The sequence below is a fragment of the Condylura cristata genome, unplaced genomic scaffold (genome assembly GCF_000260355.1).
Source record: "Condylura cristata isolate star-nosed mole 26May11 unplaced genomic scaffold, ConCri1.0 scaffold00015, whole genome shotgun sequence".
Lineage (NCBI taxonomy): Eukaryota > Metazoa > Chordata > Mammalia > Eulipotyphla > Talpidae > Condylura > Condylura cristata.
The window spans coordinates 19164538-19191304 of NW_004567116.1; positions in this window are offsets into that span (position 1 = coordinate 19164538).

The following is a 26767-nucleotide window of genomic DNA, read 5'->3' on the forward strand; positions in this document are numbered from 1 at the left end:
ATACCTAGAAATATTCTTCCCCACTAGATGCTTCCTCCTGAATATATTTTTCTTAGGGTTATAGTGAAACTGAAGTGGGCTATTGATATAAATGGTGTATACTACTTGCATATATTGGTATACATTAATTTTTTATTTCATACTCTTTTCATGCCTCATACAATGATGAATAATTTAGTCAATGCTAACTTGAATACAATTCAAGATATTTGCTTTCTCAAAAGATTTGACCACATAAAACCATTCAAACTTAGGGAACAAAGCTCTCACAAGTCAGAGAGGTGTGCCCACCACCTCAAAACTTCATTATTATTGACAAGAGTTCAAAAACCTGGGCTTACAAGTCAAATCTAGCCAGCCACCTGTTTTTGTAAATGATGTTTATTGGAATACTTCATGCTCACTCATCCCGCTCTTGTCTGGGGTGACTCTCAGGCTGCAACAACAGAGCTGAGCTGTTATAACAGAGATCATATGACTCATAAAGCTTAAAATGTTTACCATCTGGCCTCTATAGGAAAAGTTGCCAATTCCTGTTGTAGACCATACCAATTCAGCAAATGTAATAATTAGAAAGCTTGGAAAGAAATTCAGCATTGATTGGGAAGGAATTATTATCAAATTATAGCATAGATATGAGGATTTGTTTGGAGGGAAGCTTTGCTATGACTTATACCAGTGCATTTCTTTATCTGTTACTCATTTCCAAATGTTCATGAATACTGTGGTGATAGATAAAATAATTTTTTTTAATTATTCTAAAGGTTTATTAAATCCATAGCCACTTTGGGGTATTCAACTAACAAATAATAAATGTGACCACTAATGGGAAAAGGACCCCCAGATTTTCTTTTGAAAAGGGATGCCTAATGACCTAACAGAATGCATCTTAGACATCCTAAGTAAAACTAACAAACTCTTCAAGCAGCATTGAGCAGGGTCCCTCATACTACAACAGGCACAAATGGTTCTCAGTCATTTGTTATTTAATAATGATGAATTCAGCCATTTGAGTAATTCAGGATGACTATCACCTCTCATGGAAAATGAGTATATTGCTTACAGAACATAAGATCATTTTATTGTTGCTCTTGTTCATTTTGTTTACTTTCGTAAGGGTTAATCTCTTTTTGCTGCAAGTGACAGAAAAAAAACAGAACAACTAAAAGTGTATTAAGGAGAAAAGAAAAATCAATTGCCTCATGAAACTCAAAGATCCATAGATACAGCTGCTTTTCGGTGTCACCTTCAGGCTTCCCACGATGACCGTAGCATCCGGCTCATTGGATTTACCTACTCGGTGTTGGTTCCATTCAGGCTTTATGAATTTCAGTCTTGCCCATCAGAACTTTCAGGTGACTGCAGATCCAGGCTTCACATTCTTACAATCATGATACAAGAAATCTTCTAATACCCCTGTCATTTCTGTGCTGACATTAGAGGAAGCTCCAATATATACTTGTAATTCTCTGATCCTTGTTACAAAGTAGGAAACTCAGAATGACATTCTTGAGGTTTTCAGCCATCATGACTATCTGAAATATTTACAAACGTGCAAAATAGATACAAGACATGCAGTCATGTACCCATAATCCAGATATAACACGTTCTGACATTTTGGTATACTTTAGATCTTTTTTCAAAGGAGAATGGATGGATATATTTCAATTCAGTGAAAACATTCTTAAAACTTGTATTTTTGTTCATTCCCTTCCTTCTTTCCATAGACAAAGTGCTGTCCTGACTTCTATGCTTACTGTCAATTCAGAGGCTCATGAAATACATGTAGTTCTAATTTCTAGGTTTTTCAATTTTTATATGAATTACCTTCTACAGAGTATGTTTTTTAGTTACTTCATAGTTTTATAAATATTTGTAACATATGCATGTTACCAGATAATGATAGAATACCTTCATTTCAAGTGATGAATGACATTTCACTGAATGAATGGATTATAATTTATTCCCTGCCATATCAGGGGTAATGAGCATCCTTGTCTAGGTCTTCAGTGTAAACACTGTATTTCTGAAGTTTCATCATTAAGTGTGATGTTTGCTAGAAGTTTTTGATACCTGCTCTTCATAGTGTTCAGGAAATCTCCTAATGGTTCTAGCTCATTGAGAGTTTTTATTTTTGGCTAGATTTTTTTTTAATTAGAGCTGAGTATTAAATGGCCACATAATTCAGATTAAATCTGTTATGTTCTGGCCCTCCCTGGTGGCACAGCGGGTTAAAGCACAGCACTGAGAATCTAAAGCCGCTTCCGCATGAGTTTGATTCCTGCCTGCCCTGGAGGTGACCACATGGTGTGGCAGACCTCTCCTGACCCGCCCGCTGCTCCCTTCAGCAGTGTACTTTGTCAATCTGCCTGTTCTGTTCCCCACTCTGTCTCTGGTGAAGCCTCTCATCACCCCTGAGCCTCTAGCCTGTACCTCAGTTCTGTATGCATAAATAAATAAATCTTAAAAAAAAAATCTGTTATGTTCACACATTTCCTTGTTAGGCATTTAAAGAAGACATAATGTTCATTCTTCACCCTTTTTCTTACTAATAGTATGCTGATTTTGTGGGATCCAGCAATGATGGAAGCTAGTAATAATTATGATTTTTGTGCATTTTCTCTTTCAGCTAGAAGTGGCATTCTGGTCTGTTGGGTCAGTGATCTGTAAGGAGAATTCTACCAGAGGATCTAGGGAAAATAAAAAGGGGAGACATGGCTGATGGAGCCCTTTACCTTTCTTCCTTCTTCCTTTCTGGAATGTGGGTCTAATGCTGGAGCCCTTATATGACCAGAGGAAAGAGCAAAAGCACCACAAATTGTCAGATTTGATAGAGATGAGCCACTGAGTCAATACCAACAAATATGTCCCTCCAGATTCTTGTGTGAATAAAGGGTAAAGTAAATGCTTGTTTGTTCAAAACATTCTAGACAAGTTTCTTGTTGCTTGAACCTGAACATGGTTCTAACTCAGTTTCATTGATAGCCATTTTGTAATCTTGAAGTAAACCTTGAAATAAACTCTACAAGTTGTCCATCACTTCTTACTAGGATCTTGCTGCTCCCAAATTCTATTCTCCTGCCTGCCCCTTGTTCTTGTCGAAAAACAAAAGACCCTTAAAGATTCTTAAGTGATAATTGAACTTGGCATAGACTTCTATGTTCAGTTATTTCCCTCTAGTATTTTAATGTGTTATTCCATTGTCTCCCATGGAATTTACCCTTAAAGAAAATTTTCTAGAAAAATAAAAGTAATTTTAGTCCATTATATTTTCTTTTATGAATTACAGTCTTAGTCTCTAAGTGTTAATATCTTTGAATATGACTGACAAAACAGACACACAAAATTCCAAGCCAGTGCTGGGACCTTTAATCAGAGAAAATAATATTGTCATTTTTCAAGTAATGTTAGAGATTCCTCTCTTAGCACTTATGGGCTGCAGCCCTCCTTTACTGCCAAATCTTGGTCCTTTGGGGGATTTTGCAAGTTCCATTTAACCAAAGATGTTGTCAATAAGACTGGTGGTCAAGTTGGGTTCAGAGATGATCTTAAAACATTTGAGACATTATTTTGTGAACTTCATAAATTGCCTCCAAAGGTAGAACTCAAAGAGGAGTTATAAAATTATTTTAACTGATAGCATGGCTAGCAGGAGAAGCTTTAGCAACTCTCATTTGCTAAGTAAGCTGCTTGTTAGAAAATCATAGGCCTATGATAATAGGATTCAAAAAAATAGCTTTTGGAGTCAGAACTAGGTTTGTACCCCAGTTTTATCATTTACCAGATGCCAGATATATGACCTTAATCAGATCATTAAATGTATTTATGATTTAGTTTCCCATAAGGCATAATAAGGATAATATATTTATCTTAGAGTTTGTGCCTGGAAAACCTTTCAAAGGGTTAGTTATCAGAAATAAAAAAAAAATCCTATTAAATTAAAAAAATTAAGCTTATGTGTTTCCAAACTCTAACATTGACATCCATTTATATAAAACACCCAAATTTAAAATAACAGACATAATTCATTCAATAAATAATATTTGCAAATATTAAACAGCTTAAGAAATTACCTTCATTAGTTTTATAATATGCCTATTTTTCCCCTTTAGTTAAGTTCTTCTTTCACTCTTCTGCAACATTTGTAGGATTACACTCACAAATCACTGCACTCAAAGTTTAATTTAGTTTTAATATAGAAAAAAAAACCCATAATAGTGTGAAAGAAAAGCTTGAGTACAATGAAATGTATAGAACTCAAAGTTTGATTGTTCTGTGGGTGGGGGGATCATCACAAGACCCAACTTTTGAATAACAAGTCATAGGACTCCATACCTCCACCCCCCCACCTCAATATTGTTGAGTTGCAAATAATCCTTGCCAGTCTTTGTAAAACAACTGACATAAATACTTTCTTACATGATAGAGATGGTATATAATGAAATGGTGCAGGAAGTCCAGTTATTAAACTCAAAGAGACTCATCTCTGGATGCACCTATTAATCACATCAAGTCTGCATTTAGTGCATGCCTGGCATCAGTGTTATCTTATTTTCCCAGTTTTACCATTAAGACTCTATCATTATCCAAGTCTAATTTTTAGGTTGGATTCTATGAAAAGAATTTCAGGAAGCTGATTTCACACTTGCTTTTTATTCTATTTCCAAATGAATTTTACATTTTATGTACATCTTCAGTTTCCCATGTCTCTGTGAAATAAATCTACTTGGAAAGACAAATAATTAGCTCATGGCTTCAGCAAGAGTCAATATATCATTAAGCTATCACTTATATTTCAAAAAGATTAACCAGTAAGAAATGAAGATAATGTTTTATTATATAGAAGTTTGGCATAGAAGAATTTTCTTTGATGTCTTTCTCCAAAAATTCTCCTTGAATTTTTTTCCAGAAGAAAATAGTCAAAACTCATTATATCTATAACAGATTTGTTGTTGTTGTTGCCATATTCAAATTTTCTCCCTGAGTTTTATTTAACATGCTTTTCTCATCTTTAAGTGACCTTTGTCCCAAAACTCAGAGCCAGCATATAATGAGCATGAGACCGTGTGTCAGGGTGGAAACTATGACAAAGCAGCATCAGAGATTTTAATGAGAAGAAAAAAAAAAAAAAAACACCAAGAGAAAAATAATAACGGTAGAACCCAATGTTCATTTTGATCAAATTAAATATAAACATTTACTTTCAGAGCAGTGCAGGATCAAATCTTCATCTCCCTGATACAAAAACTTCCTTTGAACATGCCTGAGTCAAATCACACGGACATGTGAACAATAACCCTTTTTATTCTTCTACCTCACCACTTCACCAAACAGAATAATAAATAAACCACCAAGTAAGCCTGATGGCGCGTGCCTCATGATTTTCACATACAGGCACCATTCTTCTTAAATGGAGTTCTGCAGTCTGATTTCACCCGTAAATCACTTGGCGTTGATTTGGGCTACCTGTGCTGGCTTATCCTATATGGGTGCCAGTGGGCTCCTGATAGCCTGTGTGAGTGCTAGTGACAGCACATAGCTACGTAGCCACCCCAAGTGTCTCCTCAGGAGCTAAAGGTCCACAACATCTCTAACATTACATACTATGTCTAAATTTCATTATGAGACATCTGTAAGATTTTACTATTCAATTCTCCCAATTGCTCCACACTAAGTACAAAGGCACGAAAGTTCTTCTAAACCCTGTTCAAAAAGTACTGTGTCCTGGCCCTCCCTGGTGGCGCAGCAGGTTAAAGCACAGCACTGAGAATCTAAAGCTGCTTCCGCATGAGTTCGATTCCCGCCTGCCCTGGAGGTGACCATATGGTGTGGCAGACCTCTCCTGACCCGCCGCCCGCTGCTCCCCTCAGCAGTGTACTTCGTCCATCTGCCTGTTCTGTTCCCCACTCTATCTCTGGTGAAGCCTCTCGCCGCCCATGAGCTTCTGGCCTGTACCCCAGTTCTGTATGCACAAATAAATAAATCTTTAAAAAAAAAAAAGTACTGTGTCCCCCAAGGGACAGGATTCCCATAATGAACTAGAGATTTAAATAAATGTTAATGGATGGCCACAATGATCATGAACAATTTCATATTTTATCTAAAAAGAATGAATAATAACTCCCCCTTCCAAGCATCCCATCTCTTCTTTAAGAAACTTTCCTTACCATGTCTGCTTCACAGGTTGATCACAGTAGGAAAGGCTTTTTGTAAGTTAATCATCAGTTAAAAATTAGGAAATAATGCATTTTTTATGGTGTTAACTTAGAATTTTCTGTTAATTTATGTAACAAGTGATGTTTTTAAAGCTGCTGATAATTTCTAAAAGGTCACAGAGGAATCTATAAAGAAAAAAGGAAAGATGTATTGGGTAGTAGTATATAGCAAAAAGGAAACTGTATCCATTCAGTGATGTTTAAAAAGCATTTACTATCTCAATTGAATGACTTGGTGATTAACAGAAAAATATTTTAGAGGGTAGAGAAAGCAGTCTTGGTACTGATTGCATCTAAGAGATTGTTGGAGAGGTGGGAGATAAAAGTGAATCTAGAGTTTCAACATCAGTGACCCTAGCCTCTGATAGTCAGATAAGAATGTCCACTATAGAGGAAATGAAATCCAGCAGGGCACGATTAGATCACAATGTGCAGAGAGATCTGATTTTTGTTTTTTTATGAAGCAAGAATAAAAGCACTGTTTTATTTTTCTCAGATGATACATATTTCACATTACGTGAACATAAGGAACTAAGTTGATTCCCTTTTATGTCCTACTTAATTTCTTTCTTGGAATGTGAAGATGAATTAAGAGATGTTATAAGAAACGTAACTTAATATCTCATTTGAACATATATGATTGATCAAACACTTTTTATGTTCCTTATCTGGTTTCTTGCTATAACCCTGAGAGGTAAACTGGCCCAGAATATTTTTATTCCACTTTACAAGTAAAGAAAAATGTTCAAAGAAGTTAAGTGACTTAACTTAGAACAAACTGTGTTTGAACCAAGACTCAGTCCTTCTTGTGAATACACAGCTGACACTTTTTCTCCCCTAGATCACATACTTTCCTTCTTTCTGTTTTCCACTTGACTCAGTTTTTGTCTGTTCTCACTGTGTAGAAAACATGTCCTAAGTTGGCAAACAATTTTTATTACAGCAGAGTCAGGAAGATTTTAGCCAATATGACTGGTGTCAGTTTAGTTTAAGATTGACATCAAAGGAATCATGAAAACTCTTATGTGTGTTTTTGTCTCAGACAACCTCTTCTCCAATATCTTTGACAATATGTGACAAGTAAGTAGGATCCAGAAAGAACACCAAATGGATTGTCATTTGTGCATTTAGAAAAGCAATCTGAAATAAACTCATAACAGGCTTTTGCAGAATGTAATACAATTCTTAGCTTCTGCAATAATTTGTTTAGTTTTTAAGGGTACCATTTTTGTATTTAGGGTAGTGTTAACAACTATAACAGCAAAAAGACAGGGTTAACAGGAGGAGAACTAGATTTCTCCACCAAATTTTTAACTAGAATTATAGAAATTGAGAAATGGGGATCTTGTCATTTTTGTTTATTTCACCGATATATTTAAATGATAGGCCTGTAAATAAACCAATTTTCTTAGCAGAGATAATAGAATCTTTTCAGCAGTGTTCATGATCTGGGGAGTCAAGGCATAAGTTCTACTTTTTAAAAAATGAAGTACCACTTTTTAAAGAGATATGTACAAAACATGGAAATTGATAGCACATAATTGTAGGGAAGAAGTTAAAGGTATTTTACTACAGCAATGTCTTAAGAAACAAATTCATACTCACATAAATACCCAGGAGTTATGGTTGTCATGTAACTAACTATATGCTTCTCCCCCTTCCCATATTAAAAGTTATCTCTACAGCTTTAAAATATAGGGGCTGTATAAGGTATTTAAAGAATTGACAGCAAAGTGTCCTGGCAGGAAAATTGTAAAGTCTGGGACTCTTATCTGTTATGAAACCTGAAGCAGAGATATTGCAGAAACCGAAATACACAAGATAATGATAAATAGCCAAACATGTACAGAGTATTTGTTCTGGGTCAGGCATTGTGCTACCTGAGGTTAACTCCTGCATGCATTATATAATTCAGCATCAAATCATGCATGAGATAATTAGGTTTCGTGAGGCTAAGTGACCTGCCCAAGATCACACTGTTAATAAGTGCTTTAGCTTGTTTCAACAAAGCCCAGGAAACAGCCTTGTAGGATAAAGCAAACGTTCTACTTCCACATGTAACTCCTTCTGACTGGAGTTTAGATCACTTACAAGACCCTCACACACTTTAGTTTCCATATCAGTAAAATTATTATTACCTCAATAATTCCCAATCGGTAGTTGACGGTGTAGAGAGGGGTCGAGAAATAGGCTCATCATTCATCGTAAGCGACCCATGTATTGTTGCAGACTGCATAAGTAATGTGCTTGGCTTGCATGCATGTGTCTCTGTTAGAGAGGTATGTATATTTGGTTTTGGAGTACTGAAACAAAAAAATTTCTGAATTCATAGACTCTTTGTCTTGATGTATGTTCTCCCTAAACTAAAAGAATTATTACTATCAAATTAAGATTCCTGATTTTTAGTTTTACATTGAAATAGGGCCTTCATTTCTTCAGAGATAAGAAATCATAAAATGGTATCTCAAAATCTCCCCATTTAAATTTCTGATTGCAAGATATTTTTTAAGATTTATTTTTATTTATGCATACAAGAACTGGAGTGTAGAATAGAGTCAGGGAGAGAGGAATTACCAGAGACAGAATAGGGAGCAGAACAGGCAGACCCACTGAAATATACTGCTGAGGGGAGCAGCTGGTGAGACAGGAGAGGTCTGCGGCACCATGAGGATCAGGAGTGGAACTCATCCCTGTGACCAGGCATGGGACTCAAGCCACAGTGGCTGATAGTGCAGAGACTTAACCCCTGAAATACCAGGGAGGAACTGCAAGATAAAATTAAATAGACTATTAATTTGAAAATATTTAGAACAATGCACTCAAGTTTACTTTTTCCCACATATACACAGTTTCACACATTCCTTATGTATTTTACAAAGGCAGTGAGCACCTGGGATGCTTCATTAAGAAAGTCATTGAAAAGCGGAAGCTGGTAGATTTGAGAGGCTTCTCCTTTGAGCCCTCAGTGATGTTTTTTTGCACAAACTGGCTAACCTCCTACATTTTTGGTGATCAGTTTGACAAAGCTTAGGAGCTCTTGGATCTTGTGTAGGTAAGAAAATTGATAGTTACATGAGAAAGTAACCAGATAGACATTATGAGATGTGAACCTTTTCATGCTGCCCACTGAGAAAACAGTGACTGATTTTGAGCTATTTCAAAATCGAGCAACTCGAACACTCTCCTTCCATTCGCACGGAACAAAACAAGTTGACTCAATCAGAAGTCTAACCTCTATTATTGCCACTCAGGCTGTCTGCTTACCTGTGCACACCTGGGAGGGCAGAAAGCATGACTCAAGGTGAAGTAGTCATGTAGATTAAAGTCTTGACAAAGCAGTTTCTCCCCTAAGAACTTGCCATGACAAAATGATCTTGTCTTCAAAATGTTTAGAATTAAGATATATCCTATAAAGGTTTATTCTCTTTTATCATCCTTATCATAGACATTTAACACACATGGCTAATCAAAACAGACATTCACAGACAGATTTTACATGAATTAACTTCAAATTTGTTCAAATAATTTAATAGGGTTATTTTTGCTTTTATTTTCTTAAATATACAGTCTGTCTTGATATTTGGAAATAGAGTTTCATGCTTCCCCTGCCTTAAATACACCATAATGATTTCCAATTTAGGCCTTGGTATTTATTTAGGTTCTCTCTGTCCAGAAAACTTTTTTTCTCCCAGATCTTCACATGACTGGCTCATATCCATCTTCTTGAACCAGCTGTCAGAAAAAGCCATTCAGGCTTAACCACATCACCCTTGTTTTCTTTTCTTCACAGCCTCCTTGTCACCATCTGAATCTCCACCTGATTCACTTTTTTGTGTAGTTATTATTTTTTCCACTCTCAAAAACATGTATTATCTGTGAGCATGGAGGCCTCATTAATCCTATTTCTTGTGATGTCCCCTACACTAAGTACCAGGCTCAACACATAATCTGTGCTCAGTAAGCGTTTGTCAAAGGAAAGAATGAGTAAATATGTGAGTCACATTTCTGTATTTGTTAGAAGATTTTTAGGACTCTTTTAGTCTAATCTAAGGGAGAAAAGATATTTCTGATACTAATCAGAAATAATTCTATCTAGCAATAACTGTCAAATCCCACCCCTGCAATCTCTGTCTTTTATTTAGTAAACATTAGTTGAGTCTCTTTAATGTGTCAGACATAATGCTTGGAGCAAATATAGATATAAAATAAGAACTAGATGTTTTTGTTTTTGTTTTATCTCAGGAGGCTCATGGCTAATGGGACAGAGAAACATATAACATATGGCAGGATAGCAAATTAACATATGGTAGGACAAGAACAAAGAGAAGGGTCTGCAGGAGTCTGGGAGAAAATAGGGTGAGTGCTGAAACTCCCTGTTGGTACTAGAGGCTTCATGGGAATGAACTAGAAGGACACTCCAGCACAGGGAATGTTGTGTTCCCAGAAGGATGAGCAGCTGAGTGTGACTAGATGAAGAGGTCAAGGGTCATTGAAGGCTCTGGAGAAACTCTTCTTACTTTCTCTCCCTTTTGGTGATTGCCTGTAGACCCGTCTGCTCTGTGGCTTGTAGCTGCATCGCTATACTCTGCCTCCATCTATGTTTCTTCTTCCTTGTCTGCTGGCTCCAGATCTCTCTCTTCTTATAAGGAAAATACTCACTGTTTCAGGCCTGCCTGGTGGCTCAAGGGGTTAAGTCTCAGCATCATGAAGCTATTGGCAGCCACTGCAGCAGGAATTGACCCCTGGCCCGGGAGCTAACTCACATGGCACAGTAGATCACTCTTGTCTTATCCACTGCTCCCTGCAGTAGTGTATTTCACAGATCTGCCCGTTCTGTTTCCCAGTCTGTCTCTGGTAAATTCTTTCACCCCCTGAACCTCTGTCTATACCCCAACTCTTGTGTGAATAAATAAACACATCTTTAAAAACAAGTCACTGTGTTGAAGGCCCATTACATCCAGTATGGCCTCAGACTAACCTAGTTATGCCTATAAAGACCCTGCTTGTAAATGAAATCAGTTCACAGGTACCAGGGTAGGACTTAACCTACTTCTTCCCATACTGAACAGGACATGGGGAAATGACAGTAGGTGACTTTTAACACTAGGTCACAAAAGACATTGAAGCTACCCCCTTGCTCATTCTGAGTACACTTACCCTGGAAGAAGGGTGATGCCCCCGGAGAGCACCCTGTAAGGAGACAATGAAACCACCTTCCCCCAGCTGGCACCAATATGCTGGCCACTTCAGCGAACTCTCTAAGAAGCCGATCCTCCCCTTGGTTCAAGCCACAAGTCAAGATGTTGGCAATTCTAGGAAACCTCTTACCTGCAGCCTCCCCCGAGGTCTTGATCAGAATTATCAACCCCAACGAGTTCTGAATCTTCATCCACCCATAGAACTTTCAGATAATAAATGTTTATTGCTTAAACCCACTGTTTGGAGCAATTTGTTACAAAGCAAAATATTTAGGTAAATAACTAATTCACCTCCTATTTTCTGTTTTGTACCTGTTACAGAATAACTCTATTAACTGTTACTATTGACAAATTCTTCAGAAAGAGAATGAAATATAATCAACTGAGGTATGATTTATATCTATTGGTAATCCAGTTTCATTGTAAGATATGATAATGTCCAGTGGTCCCGCGAAAGACAGAATTTTTTTGCTAGATGAGTAAAATAAGGTCTAGCGTTTATTAAAAAGAAACCATGAAAACAACACAAAATCATGAATGAGATAAAACATTATGCTGAGCAAAAGAAATCAGACACAAAAGAGAACATGCTGTACAGTTCTATTTATATAAAACTCTAGAAAAAGACACGGCTAATCTATAGTGACAGAAAGCAGACCAGTGCTTGCCTAGAGCCAGGGCCGAAGGGTAGATGGACTGAAAAGCGGCTTGAGCGAAGCTTCGGATGATAGAGATGTTCCATATGTTAGCTGGAGAGGTCACGTGGTGTGTACATGTTTCCCAACTCACCAAACCATGCACTTAAAATATGTGCATTTTATTATATCTCAATAGAGTTGATGAAAATTGTATAATTTTCTGAGCGTTCATAAGCCAAGTGCTTTACACAGTTATCTCTAGAATAAAAGCAACAGTCTTGCCTTTATTTTTTTTTTGAACATGGAAATTGAGTCTCAGAGAGACTGACTTCATCAAGAACCCACAGTTCTATGTCCAAAGCCTTTGGCTTCTTACAATATGCTTTATGAGATTTAAAAAAGAATTGTATATGTCACTTAATTCAGTGACTGCAAACACTTTTAGGAGCTCAGCACTGAAAATGTGTGAGAGGGAGTGAGGATAAGACAACAGGGAAGTTTGCACTCTCTTTTTCTGGGAGTAGGAAAGACAGGGGCCAAATCAAATGTGGGTTCCCGGTCAACCTTTGGACATATTACAGATGAGGAACCTGAGAATAAAGAGATTAAATAAATGATTTGCCCACAATTACCAGTTACTAGCTACCAGCTACTGAATGACAGATCTCCTGAAGGGTGCGGTGGGTGGGGGGGGGGAGGATAAATTGATGTAGGTGGAATAGGGAAAGATGAAAAGTGAGAAAGCAAATACTTAAAATAAAATCCTAGCATGGAAGAAAGGGTTGCACTTACATATTTACATAATACAACTCTAAAATTTAGACAGGGAATATATAACAGAGCTCATCTACATTTTAGGGGCTAACTTATTTGCTCATTCAGTTTTTCCATTTGGCCTATATTTACTGAGCTCTCTCTGCATGCAGAACACGATGCTTGGACATCTATGTATTATATGTGCTAGGTGCACCCTCCTTTTTGAATCCCTACAGTATCAACCCCCATTAGCCTCCCCTTAGTCAAACAACTCCTTTATGTCTTTCTTCCCTACTGCACATGTAGAACCTTGCTCCACTGGCCTTGTCTCCAATTATCCGTAAAACACACTTTAGACTTTATTATAGCCCTGTATAATGCTGTCTACTTCACTAATTGTTTTAAATGTGTATGTCTTATCTTCCAAGCTAATTTGCAAGGAGCTTCTGAGCAGTGTAAGAGTAAATATCTTAAATGACTTCATAGCCCATACTACCTGGCATAAAGTTAGGAAGGCACACAAAAGACTCCACCTCTTCTTATCTGTTCATTATCCTGGTGTCTAGGACAGCAACCTGTCTCATTTCAGTGTCCCAGAAGGTGGACAAGGTAAGGATTTGAGTGTAATTAAGTAGCGTTATTGAGATGTGAACCCTGGAAGCACTGATAGGAGACTTGAAGTAAAATAAGGAAGAAAAGGAAGTAGCCACAGAGAAGTTCATGAGTAGATTGTCATGTGGGTAATTAGAATCCGGTACTGATGGGGACTTCTGGAAAAGACTATAGAATACACCTTAAGAGTTGTCCAACCTGAAACATAAGGAGCTGGGGTCCTAATTCACCAGCTCCCTTTCATCACTGATGGAGAGTTCCTTTTTGGGGGCACTAATCCCCCTGGAAAATTCCAGTAGTCACAATTCCTACCCATCAGGGGAGCTGCTGCAGTGGCCAGAGGAAGCTTCTAGACTAAGAGGGTCCCCAGGGCCTACAGTGAGATTTCACAAACATGAAGATTGCTAACAGAAAGTCAGGGCACTAACAGATCCTGCTGTACAGCACACTTCAATCAGAATGCTTGTTTATGACAACATTAATTTAGCACCAACCATGTGATGTTCTTGGAATACAAAAATAAACGCAACATGTTGCTTGCTTGCTAGGAGCCTAGCTCTTTTACTTCCTCTAGAAGATAATAGAGAAAAGCAGGAAGAAGAGAAAATCGTCCAACTTCCATTCCATTCAGTCTATACGCTAATGAAATTTTGATGCTGTTCTGCCCACCAATTCATTACAGTCATGATTGTAAATAGCCATCACATTGAATGTCTTATCGTCACGGTCAGACTGGCAAGGCGTCAGACCAGAATTTGGAAGATGAAGGAGGTATCTTTGCTTTCCTATGGTCCCTAGTGTACCCTGGCCCTGCTTCAGTGAAATTTCTACATTAATATTTCATTAACTCATACCGAATATACAGGATGAGTCTCTGTTCAAATTAAACTAATATTGGAAATAAAGAGAAAGAAATCATGGAAGCGAGTCACTTACCACAAGGACTCCACAAAGAAGTTATGTGGGAACGCCAACTGTATTTTGTGCTTTTGCCATAAAATAAAGCAGACAGTCTGTGCTGAGAAGTACTATAATTATAAAGCAATTTGCTACCTCTAATGGGATGACTTTTCTTTCATGAAATATTAACTAAATATAATATCAGTGCAATAGGTTAGAAACAATCTTAGTTTCTCCATAAAAAGTCAATTTGTAACCACTGTGATGTCTTCTTGAAGATGATGGTATCCCAAAACATCCTCCGTGCAGTCACTTGAATTACGCATGATTGACGCACCATGCATTCTCCAGTCTGTTCAGCTGCTTCATGCTAAGTGATTTTCCCTGTAAATATGTTAGTTGGTGTTGCCATTCTGTCCCCTCAAAGGATGGCACTGCAGTCACCCAGCAGTGTTGCTACAGCGATTGTGTCCCCAGATCCTAAATTATTAACAAGTGAAAAAGAATTCAAGTTTAGGTTAAGGACTTAGCTGGCAACACCTCAACCTCTTGCTGCTGAGGACTACTTGTGCATTTTCTAATCGTGGAAAGGAAAATTCTTGTTATGAGTCTACTGCTAGCAGCAGGCAGACCCGACCAGAGCAAGCAGTCAGCGACTGGGGTTCTTTTGGCCAGCAAGACAAAGGCTGTAGTCAAACTGGAGAAATCAAAGATTGGATTTTTTTTCCCTACCTACTTTTTGCTCTCCATCATACAGCCTCACATAAAATCTTGTGGTTTGTTTTACACTCCGAAACTTGTCTAATAAATACAGCAGCTGTTTTGCCAGTGTCGCCTGGTGATTACCATTCTCCATCCAGAAGCAACAGCTACTCTCTATCCTACATGATTTGTTTTTCCAGGGACAAGAGACACTCTCAAGTGAAAAGAGAAGATGTTTATCTCCTATTATTGTTTCAAGCCACTGAGTTCTCAAGTGAAAGAGAAAGAGAGGAGGAAAAAAATAACAAAACAAATCCCCCAAACAGTTTTGTTTTTAAAACCTTCTTCATTAGAAATAATGTATAGAAAAATCCATACTTGCTCGTTTGGAAACTGCCCGAGGGCTGCATTCACTACCACACGTTTCTTTGTTGATTTACACTTCTTAAATGGATCGTCAAACTCTATCGATCTTAATCAGCGAAATCCTTTTTGTTTTCTAGTTCTTCAGAGTCTCCAAATTAACCAGGAAGTTTTACAAAGAGCATTAGGACCAGGAGCAAAAACATTTGTTAGATAAATGCTGAATGCAAACTGAAGTACAGATCTAGAGCTGTTTCCTTTTAAGGGATGTGTATTTTGCTACAGGTTAATATTCCAAGTGTTTTCTGAGTGACTGAGTGAATGAGTAAGCCCAGGAGTTTAAGCAAATATTCACATTTAAATATTAGGATGTTCTCAAAACAAGTCATCACGTGGTACCATCTAATATTTTAACATATTTACATATAGTCAGTTATTAAGTTGAATATCTTTATTATGTTGAATATCTTTCTATTAATGCTGAATATTATGCTGAATCTTTATCGTACATATGTAGGTATACCTCTATATGGTAAGGAAAAATAAAGTGGAGCGATACACACAAAAAGTGATCCAAGAGATTTTTCTCTAGGAGATGAGATGGGCAGTGAGAGTACTTCATTTTAGTTGTAAAAGGGGGTACAATTTCAGTTGTTGCTTTTTCAAACAGAAAGAATGTGGAATTAAAACCAGCGCCCCGCAGCGTGGACTGGCATTTTCCCACAGTCACCCAAGCAGCGGGAGCCATGGAAAAGCATCAGGGTTTTCCTGGCCTGTGTCAAAAGCTGCTCCCTTGGGTGCCAGTCTGGTGAAAATGGTCTAATCAAGCCGGTATCAACGAGGGTGAGGGGCGCTGAAAGAGGATCTAAGGCAGAGCTGGAGCCAACTTGGGACTCCCACACTCGCCCACACTGTTTCTGGCCTCCGAGAAAGGCAGAAAAAAGAGCCAGCATCTGGCAGCTGAGCTCCAAAATGCTTCACAGCAACTGGGCAGTGGCTGCACCTGCCTCCTCTCTGCTGCTGCCACTGCCAGGAAAGAACACCAAAGGCCTTGGGCCTGGCTCTCAAAGAGCTGTGTACCTGATAGGCCCGCACGGCCTTCCGATGGTGCTGCCTCTGTTGCTGTCTGACCCAGTGCTGGGTGTTGTCCACCCCGACCTTCAGACTGTTGCTGTGGGCTGCTACTGTGCGGTATCGGCAGCCGGCCTATGAGCACCTTCAGCTGTGGGGAATTGGACCCTGGCCTGCTGCAGGCCTTCATAGATGGGACAGCACCACCTAGGATAAGCAGCCTTTTGATTGGGACTTCTGGACACTATGGACTCTCTCTCAAGTAGATAGCCAGCCACCTATTCCTTAGAAACTTTTTGTGTTCCCTGGCAAGTAAACAAATCCCATTATTGTTCCCTGAGCCTGAGTGGTTTGCAATTGTGCACAGGTAGGAACCCACAGACAGTGAGTGCCTCTCTTGGGCACCACCCATGAATGGTGAGAGTATCCCCATAGCTGTGTTCCACACTGACACAAGAAACCAACATAAGAAACAGGGAGCCCTATCTCAGCTTTATCAAACCTGATTACTGTGCTATCTTTGCTTCAGATGCTATCTTAAAGAAATCAAACCTGCCAATATTAGAAAAACTTTTCATTTTTTGACACCACGTGTTTCTATAATCTCTGAATTTGAGCCAATGAATAGATGTGTGATCCACGAAAAATCAGCATTGTTTTAAAAACATATTAGCTACCTCAAACTGACGGGACGTGAGTTTCAGTTGATCATTATTGTAGTTCCAGAAAGTTTTCCACATCTGTTATTAGCAAGTGGCCATCGTGCCTACTGTCTGTCCATTCAATTGTCTGGCAATTGGAAGTGGCGCATTGGGACCGAAGAAACACAATGTCAATTTAGGTGCTGGTGGTTGGCAAACCACATGTTCCTATTTATCCCTGTCAGCCACAGGCCCTATTAACTATTTTTAATGAATCACCACTGCTTTTACTTTTGCCATCAGCCATGACCTTCACCATTTAGAAACACATGGTCTCTCATAAACGATAGCCTGCGACATATAAACTTGAGAAGGATTCTATCACAGCTCAAACTACAATATCTATCACTAAAACAAACGGCTCATTCTAGCTGAAGAGACACTCATATATATCACGGAACCAACCTTCCATATTTTGAAATTTACTGCCCCGTGTTGGCTGATTTTTTTTAAGGAGGCCAGGCAACCTTGCTCACTTAATACTTTTGATAAACTTCTACTGACAAGGGGTGTGATTAATGATGGTTAAAAGAATTGAATCAAGAGTAGGAAAGACAGAGCCAAAAAAGCAGACTGCTGGGCTGATGGAAACTAACGTCTCTACAGAAATATATGATGGACCCTCCTTTTTTACCATGCCAAGTAATTACTTGCACAGGCCTGTTGTAATAATTCCTATTACAGCCAAAACGGAAAAGTCAGTAACTCACCGCCCTGGGACAAGGTGAAGGCAAGGCCAGGGTAGCACGGATCAATATTTCATTTACTCACTGAGGTTAGCTTCTATCCCTGTATCAAATTCTTTTACAGAAAGCCATGAAAGAAATGAGGTTTGCTGCAAAACACCAATACAGGGGCCTGGTTTCCTTGGGGTGCTTATGAAGGAAGCAGAGCAACAAACCCTTTCAGGAAAACAATATGCACTCAAGGTCACTCATTACTTGCTACTGTTGGGAAATAAAGTGCCATTAGCCTGATACAAGTAATGTACATCAATCAACTGCAGACTAGAAAAGTGTGTTTTCAACTTGGTGGTGCTGTTGATAATGAATGAGCCATTTGAACACTGTCTACACAATTTGACAATTGTGGAAAAAGTTTCTTTTGACTGTGCATTGCTTGTTTAAAAAAATTCCATTAACATTTATCTCTTATTACCTCCTGCCTGTAAAAAGTGAAGAAGGGGGTGGTGAAAGGCCATAATGGTTCCTCTGCCACCCAGAAGTTTCTCCTTGGGACCCTTTTCCTAACGAGGAATTACAGTTTTATTCCAAAACGAAACCCCAAAATGAAACATATTGCATCTCAATAGGTTTTCTTTTAAAGCATCTAAAATATATGTTTCCCTGCTCAAGTGTTCTGGGGAAAATATTTGGTACTAATCAATTATATGTCCCATGTGAATGTTATGGGATTCATTTATTATTTTTGACTTGAATTCTTATAATTTCACCTTAAACTCATATTTAAACAATCCAAATGCATAGTGTCTTGCATGGGAAGCAAAATCTGAACATGATTTACTCATTGCATTTATTATTTAGTGTTTTAAGTTAGGCTAGAGTTCAATGAATATTGTTTTCTTTAAGATTTTATAAGAACCTCTATTTATAAAGCATATTCCTACTCTGCCACGTACTTCCATGTGGAATGATCTTAGGAAAATCCTCATGCACTTGCTTTTCTCCCCCCACAGCTATATTAATTCCCAGTTGCTTTCCTTATGATTCCAGCATGGAAGAAAGCTTAAAAGGATTGATTTACTTGCTTAGAAACATAGGCTACTGGCTGTAACGACTGGTAACCTTGAATGTTTCTTACAGTTCATTTTTTTCTCTGAAATAAATCTGTTTCCCTTCTCTGGAACTTCAAAGCCACTCTCTCCCAGGTCTCCCTATCTCCATGTCATGGAATAGAGCGGACACAGGGCGGGCAAGTCCTGGGTTGTCACAGGCGTACTGGGTGTTTTCTCACATTCAGAAGCCACGGTCATCCTGCCTCAGCATACATACAGGTCAGCAGGACTTGTGGCCTGACCAGTCAACATCTTGCAAATATTTCAAGTATTTGGGGTCTATAGAAAAGTACATTTGCTTTTCCTAAGCATTTTTCACCCCTCCTCCACTCCACCCCTTAAACTTGGACCCCAGGAGTATTTCAAGGGAAATTCAATCCAGATGTGCCCGATTCGTGTTCACTTAACTCATTGACATGTTGTTTTCCAGGAGCTGATTGATGTACAAGGAGTCTTCTGACCTTTTTTCCTGAACCTTGCAGAACTGCCTTTCTTTGAGCTGGAAAATTGCCTTTTACTTGGGCTAAGTAGCACTTTTGAGAGTTGAAAGTTTTGAGCTCAGCTTGAAACATAGTTCCCAAATCTGCGTGGGATTCTGGGTTTGACAAATGTGGCCTCAATACCTTTGTATAAAGCCCTTTCTGCCTCATTTTTTTTTTTCATGTGTGACACCCGTAGCTACAGAAAAAAATAATACAAAGGTGATGATAACTTTCAGAGCAATCGAAGCAGGTATCTTTGGAAGTCACAGCATCACTCCCTGGATGTAAGATGCCCAACTTCATCTGTTCTCTCCAACCACCCTTCACTTGCCTTGATTTCTTTCATGTGCTCCCAACCCAAAGAACTTCCTCTGCCAAGTTTTGAGTGTATAAAAAAGGCAGCAGCTGACTTTAAACCCTGCTTTGATTCTGCTAGGCAACATCTTAACTTGGGTTAGGTTCCCTAGCAAAATATTTCAGTAGACTTTCATTATGCTGCCCCTTGGAACACATCCTGAATTATGCCACTAAATCATAAAAGTTATAAAGACAAACTACTTTCTCCATTATTTTTGCTAGCTTAAAAGGGAGCTGTGGCTGGGTTGTCTATAAACAGCTGGTTAATTGATCTAGAATAGCTGAAAGAAGAGTCTCAGCTCTTCTTAAATTCTGGATTGAGAAGCTGATCCTATAACAGGAATGAACCAACCCAAAGGCCTACAGGAGACAAACAATTGTAAATTAGCGGAGTAGAGTGAGTGGGGACTGGTTCAGGACAGGAGCTCCTGTAGAAAGGGATCACTCATATTCAGAGACACCCATGGTCAAGTTTTGCAAGTCAGGTATTGCCAAGTCTCTCAGGCTATCAAGAGAATCCAGTCTTTTAATTTTTTAATATTTGCATACAATTCATATATGACCGAGTGCTGCTTATGAGCTGTTTGGACGCTGTTGAGGCTATAAACTGGGGATATAGGCTAGGCAGAGTGACAGACAGAACAATAACAGCAATTGGCAAGACACAGGATAATTGTCACCCCCCAGAAGCTATGCTAAGTACTTTACAGACATTAGTTCATTTTCCCCTCACCATTTGCAACCAGTTATAAGAAGAGAATAGTAAAAACTTACACTTCCTCATTTAAAAATGCAGACTTTGGGTCTCTCCCAGGCCTACTGAGTCAGAATCTCTGGGACATCTAGGTAGTTAAATATACACCAAAGCTGGAGAAAACTATAATGTGATAGATAATAAAATTTATGTTTTGAGCTTTAGGAAAACTTTGGGCCAACTCTGCAGTTACCCAAAAGGCTCCCTGAGACAAAGTGACTTATCCAAACTTAGCTAACAACCAGGACTGAAACTCAAGCCTTCTGGAGACCATAGTAATAGTAATAGCAACAGTGAGTGATCCCAGGTAACTTTCACTGAGGAGCTTCCTGGGGGGTGACCATATGGGCACTAGACAAGTAACAGCATCACCCCATTTCGGCCTCAGCAGAGCTCTAAAGTGATATTATCATCTCCCTTTTATAGACAAGTTAACAGGCTTGGGGGCTGAAGTGGACTTGGGATCACTCAGAAGAAAGTAAAATGTTGCTTCTTTTTCCAAATCCAAGTGCACCTGCTTCCAAATCTGGACTTCTTTTCATTATGCAACAAGGATGAAAACTGCTGGGTCCTTCCCGTTACCTGCCAACAGAAGTGAGTATAAAGCAGAAGGGGAGCACATTCAAGGAAGTCATCACTGCCTTGAGTTTCCAATTATGACAAAGACAAGGAGGAGTCAGAGTCGGGATATTTCAAATTGCCCTAAGGAAAATCAGCTCATAGAAATAATAACTTGTTGAATGAACTGTGTAGCTGCAGGAGCCACTTACCCACTTAGGAGACTGGCAACCTACACTTTCAAGTGAAAGAGATTTTGATAAGTAATCTGTATGTCCCTTCCAGCTTGAAAATTCAGGAATTCTTCGCGCAAGAGGAAGTTGAGTCATGTGTGTTTATGCAAACCCGAAGGGAGAAATGAGTGATATGACCCTGCCACAGCAGCCAGGCAGGTTGTTTCTGGTATAGATCCATGAGTGCCTCACAGTACTGCTCAAGAAGATGTGCTAACAGCCCTAAGATTCTCTACTAAACGTCCTGAAACAAACTTCAGCTGGGGACAGGTTCAGGTTCTCTCTGAAGGAGGCAGCCTCAGCTTGCGCTTGACTGTGGCCCTTGATTTTTCAGATCACTAATGCTCTTTCTCCAGCCTTCTCTTCCTCCCATCCGCCACCCCACCACCCTCCCTGTCTATGGAGGAAGCTGGCTCCTTCTGTGATGGAGTAAACATTCTAGTTGAGGTCAAGGTACTTGGACCTCTGCTGTACTTAGTTCAAGATCCAGCCAAAGGCCAGAATCAATACCACAAATCACAGCCAAATGACAACAAGGAGGCTCTTGTCCATTTTCTTCCCTTTTACAGATGCCATTTCTAACACTTAGCAATTTCATTAAGTCAATTTCATTAGTCCGTGTTGCCTTAAGAGGCCTGCACTAAAGACTATCTTTGGCACCAGAAAAAACTAGTCCCTGTACTCTTAACTGAGCAATACAGAACTCCTCAGGGGCCCCTCCATGTTTACAAGTGAATGTGCTTCAGACAGTCCTCCACATTCAAAAGCACTCTCTACAGAAAAAAAAGATAAAAGGCATCATGAGGGAAGCATCTAACTTTGCTAAATATATCAGATATATGAATCTATAAGAGCACAATGTCAAGGCGGTGCGATATAAATGTGTATTGTTATAAAATTCACTTTTGTGGAAATAATTATTGCTATTCAAAAACAAACAGCCGCTTGATTCAAATAGTGCACATGTGTTACAGCTAAGTCAAATTAGGGGTGAGGCAAAAAGACTGGTTAGGAAAACTTAATTTCTATGCTCTTTGCATATCAAAACAAAAGATGTCTTAAATCTTTTGAAGTTTATGGGGGTTAAACCATAAAGGAGGATTATTTGTCCTCAATTTCTCCAGAGACTGTTGTGGTTTTGCTTGTGATATTTCTGCTATTCACTATACATGCCACACATGAGAAGTCAGGAATGAATTCATGGTGCCAAATCTAGGATTTGAAATAGAGGAATGATTATATTAGATGAATTTATTAGACACCTTTAGATATTTTAGCTATGTTATCTTGCACAAAGATGTTCATTAAAGTTTGGTGATACTAAAAAACTGGAACAACCTACATGCTCATTAGTAAATGAGCAATTAAATGATCAAGGAGAGTAGTCATTTCATGCAGGTAGGGCAAAATATCACCTTGAACAGCTGTGCAGGTTGTTCACTGCGTAACTGCATGGGTAGCGAGTATAAATAGTATTGTGTCACAGTCGCAACCCTCTGGTGTCAATACTTGGTGGGAAGAATCCCAATGTAAACAGTAAGTTATTATTAAAAACATAAAAGAATGAGATAATGCTATGATGATTACACCAGATTATGCAACGATAATTCATATGATGATTACACCTGATAAGTGTAATCTTGTCTTTTTTTTTTTCTAAAGATTTATTTATTTGTGCTTACAGAAACTGGGGTACAGGCCAGAGGTGTGGTGGGTGAGAGGATTCAACAGAGACAGTGTGGGGAGCAGAACAGGCAGATTTACTGAAATAACACTGCTGAGGGGAGCAGCAGGTGTGTCAGGAGAGGTCTGCCACACTATGTGGGTCAGCTCCCTGGTGGGGGACTGAACTCATGCTGCAGTGGCTTTTAGAGCTTCATAATTTGGTGCTTTAACCTGTTGCACCACCAGGGAGAGCCCAGGTGTAATCTTAAAGTGACAAAACACTGACAAACATATACTATATAACAGTAATACTTCAACAATTAAATAATTAAGACAATGAGACAGATCAAAATATTTTTAAAAGGATAGATTTCCAACTTATTGTTGAAGGAATGACAGTTTTACAAGAATGTGTGCATATGTTATTGTTTTCAGTAGTATATACTTAAAAAACTGTAGTGTCTCTGGGCTTGGGGTGGGGGATGTGTGCAGTGGGCAGGGGGTGGGGGGGCGGAGAGATGGGTTCAGTGGGGGGAGGGAATGTGTGCCTACATACATACATGCATACAAATCTCTGGAAAGATACAGACTAACTCAGAAATAATTGCTTGTGGGAGAAGGGACCAGGATTGGGGTGATTATCAAAGCACTTTCTCTGTATATATAATGTTATCATTCTGAAAAGATGAATGCTACTTTAAAAGAAATTTTCCAGGAATTTAAGTGAACATTGTGGAGCAGTATCAACTTACATTTGTGTTTATTACATTTTAGATAATGATATTTTATATAACTTCCATACATGTATTCATTTCATATTTGTATTTGATAGTTATATTTTGTTATGTAATTCTTTTCCAAAAGTATCAGTAAATGCAAGATCATGGGATACATAAGTTATAATATTTTATATTTATATGCCCATTTTCCTCACTAGCGCAGGAGCTTTGAGAGAGAAGACACTGAGTTCTTTTAACTATAGCAACTAGCACAGTGAATTGCACAGAAAATTGTGAGTTAATAAACTCAATAGTTCATTAATCCATTCATTCTACTAATATTTAATGAACACCTACTCTGTGCCCTTAGAATAAATTAGGAAACATGACACAAAGAATGTACATTCTTTATATTAAAAAGTGAATGAAAGACTAGGTTGAGTGAAACCAAAGATGACCAAATCCATTCCCCAAAATATGCCAATATATAATCAATCTATTTTAAGTAATTTCCTGGCTTATGAAATCCCTATTTAGCAATTCTTTCCATAAGTGGCCTAACTTTTCTCAATTTTGTGTCCATTTTCTTTTTCTGCTTTTGGTATGGGCTTTCTCTACCTTTTATATTTTAAATTCAGAAACAGCCTAATGGTTCTCTTGAGAATTATGTTCTTTCACTGTAAAACAGATCGCTTAAAATATCTGTCCTTTAATGACGTCTTAAAACATTCTTGCAAAGTTCTTTTAATTATGCTAATAATTTCTCACAACAGTATTGCTACCTACATTTTACCAAATGTTTTCTATACACTATTTTTACATAATCCTAAATATAATTTTCTTTTGCTTCCAAGAGAAGTCCAGTGAAGTATACTGGGAAGATTTAGTTAATAAATGCATAAAACAAAGCTCAGAGGAATTCAGCAACTTGTCCTAAGTAGCACAGCTAGGAAATGGTGGTCCTCAGACTAGAAACCAGATCTGAGTTCAAAAGCCCATGCTTTTTATTTTTTACGTTTAGCCCAAAAGTTCTGGGGCAAAGTGCTTATTTCAGAAAGTGAGCTTATTTGAAAGTTGAGACAAATACAACTCAAGATAGAACTGTACAGCTCAAGATAAAGCTGTACATTTGCATACTTTTTCCAAACCCTATGTGTGTTAAGCATCTAAATTGGACATATGCACACTCTGTTAATATCTATGGCTTCTTTATGCTTACCATTGAGATTTCAATTCATGAAGGCAGTAACAACAACAGTGAAGACAGTTTCCTAAGACTTTTCCTGCACTTCTGTGCCCTCTATTTGATCATCCGCCAAGGTTTGTGAATAGTGCCAAATCAAACAGCATAGCATCTCTATGTGGCTCCTCCCGGGAGTTGAGGAATTCTGCAGTTGGAGCACAGGGTAAAATATTAAAGATACAATTAAGGTCTTTGAAGAGGTTAGAGACAGACATTGCTAATCTATTCTTTGGGAATTTCTGCTGCTAAATTCTCTTTATTGAATGGCCTCCTCTCTTCCCTATAATTTTCTGGCGAGTTTATCCTGTATTAGTATAAACATCCCCAAATGAGAAGAAATAGACTGATTTGATGCTTTTGAGCTTTCTCAACAGAAGACTATACATAAACATCAAAGAAACAAGCATAAAATTTCCTCTTGCAACCTCAATTATCTAAGAAAAAATATTTAAGTTTTTTCATTTGGATTGGGTACATAAATCTCTAAGTATCTCTCTCTCTCTCTCTCTCTTGCTTCTGCTTCCCTGGGTTCGCTTTAAGAAGACTGTATTAGTATGTTGAGTGTAATGTTACTATTATTTTTAATGGTTATTAACCATAGAATAGTTTTGACATATAGTTGAATTTTTCTCTTTAAAGAAACTCCTCTTTTTCTACTCAAGAACTGATTTTCTATTTTGCTGCCCTCAGTGAAATAAGCCAAAGATTAAAACTCATTACTCTTGAGAAATCAGTAAAATTTATGGAAATTATGGATGCTGTTAATATAGCATGGGACCAGTTTTCAGAGATAAGCTCTAATACTTTCAGTGCAAGGAAGGAAAACACAAATGTTTATTGTTTCATTATCTGTATTTTCTTAAAGAAATGCATATTTTCTATAGGTGTTCATTAGTGCAAATTTTCTGGGAAAGAATACTAACCTTCACCATCAATCATCAAATAAAAACAATGTCTTGAGGTCTGGTATGAATTATGTGGTAAGACTGACTAGATGTTCACCAAACCCATTTCTCCTTCCTGGACCTTTCTCTCTGCCTCCTGGGTGAGGTTGCGTGGAGGTGCTATCACATTCAGGCTCAAACACAAGGGAAGGTCCACCTTCTCCACATGTGGCTACCCAGCTACCAGCAGGATTTCGGTGTGTAAGAAAATGATGTATGGAGGATGGCAGAGTTTTTGTCAGTCTCTGTCCTTGAATGACTGCACGGCTGTCATCAATGACCTACGTTGGACTGAGTCATATGAGTGAAGCAAGCTTTTGTTCTACTAAACTTCTGAGACTGAAGTTGTCATTGTTATGAGTGTTATGAAAGTTAACTGAACTAGATGAATGTTGTCCATTATGTGAAACTTCTGGATGTGACTGTTTTATAGTACCTCATTTGGTATATTGGATATTGAATATTTAAATTGAAGGAAAAATTAAATTGCATGCAGCAGATTGTATTTATTTCATAAAATTGAACATTAAAAATCATTAAAGGGAGATAAGCAAAGGTTGTACTTAAAACCACAATGAGATGCCACCTCATACCTGTGAGAACAGCCTATGTCAAAAGACCAGAAACAACTAGTGTTGACAAAGGTGTGAAGAAAAAGGAACACTCTTACACTTTTTTGGGAATGTTGATTAGTACAGTCCCTCTGGAAATAGTATGGCAGTTTCTCAAAATATTGCAAATAGATCTGCTATATGAATCAGTGATTCCCCTTTTGATTATTGGCATGAGAAATAATTTTTTTAAAAGGATTCAAAATGATATACACCCTTTTTGTTCATTGCAAAACTGTTTATAACAATA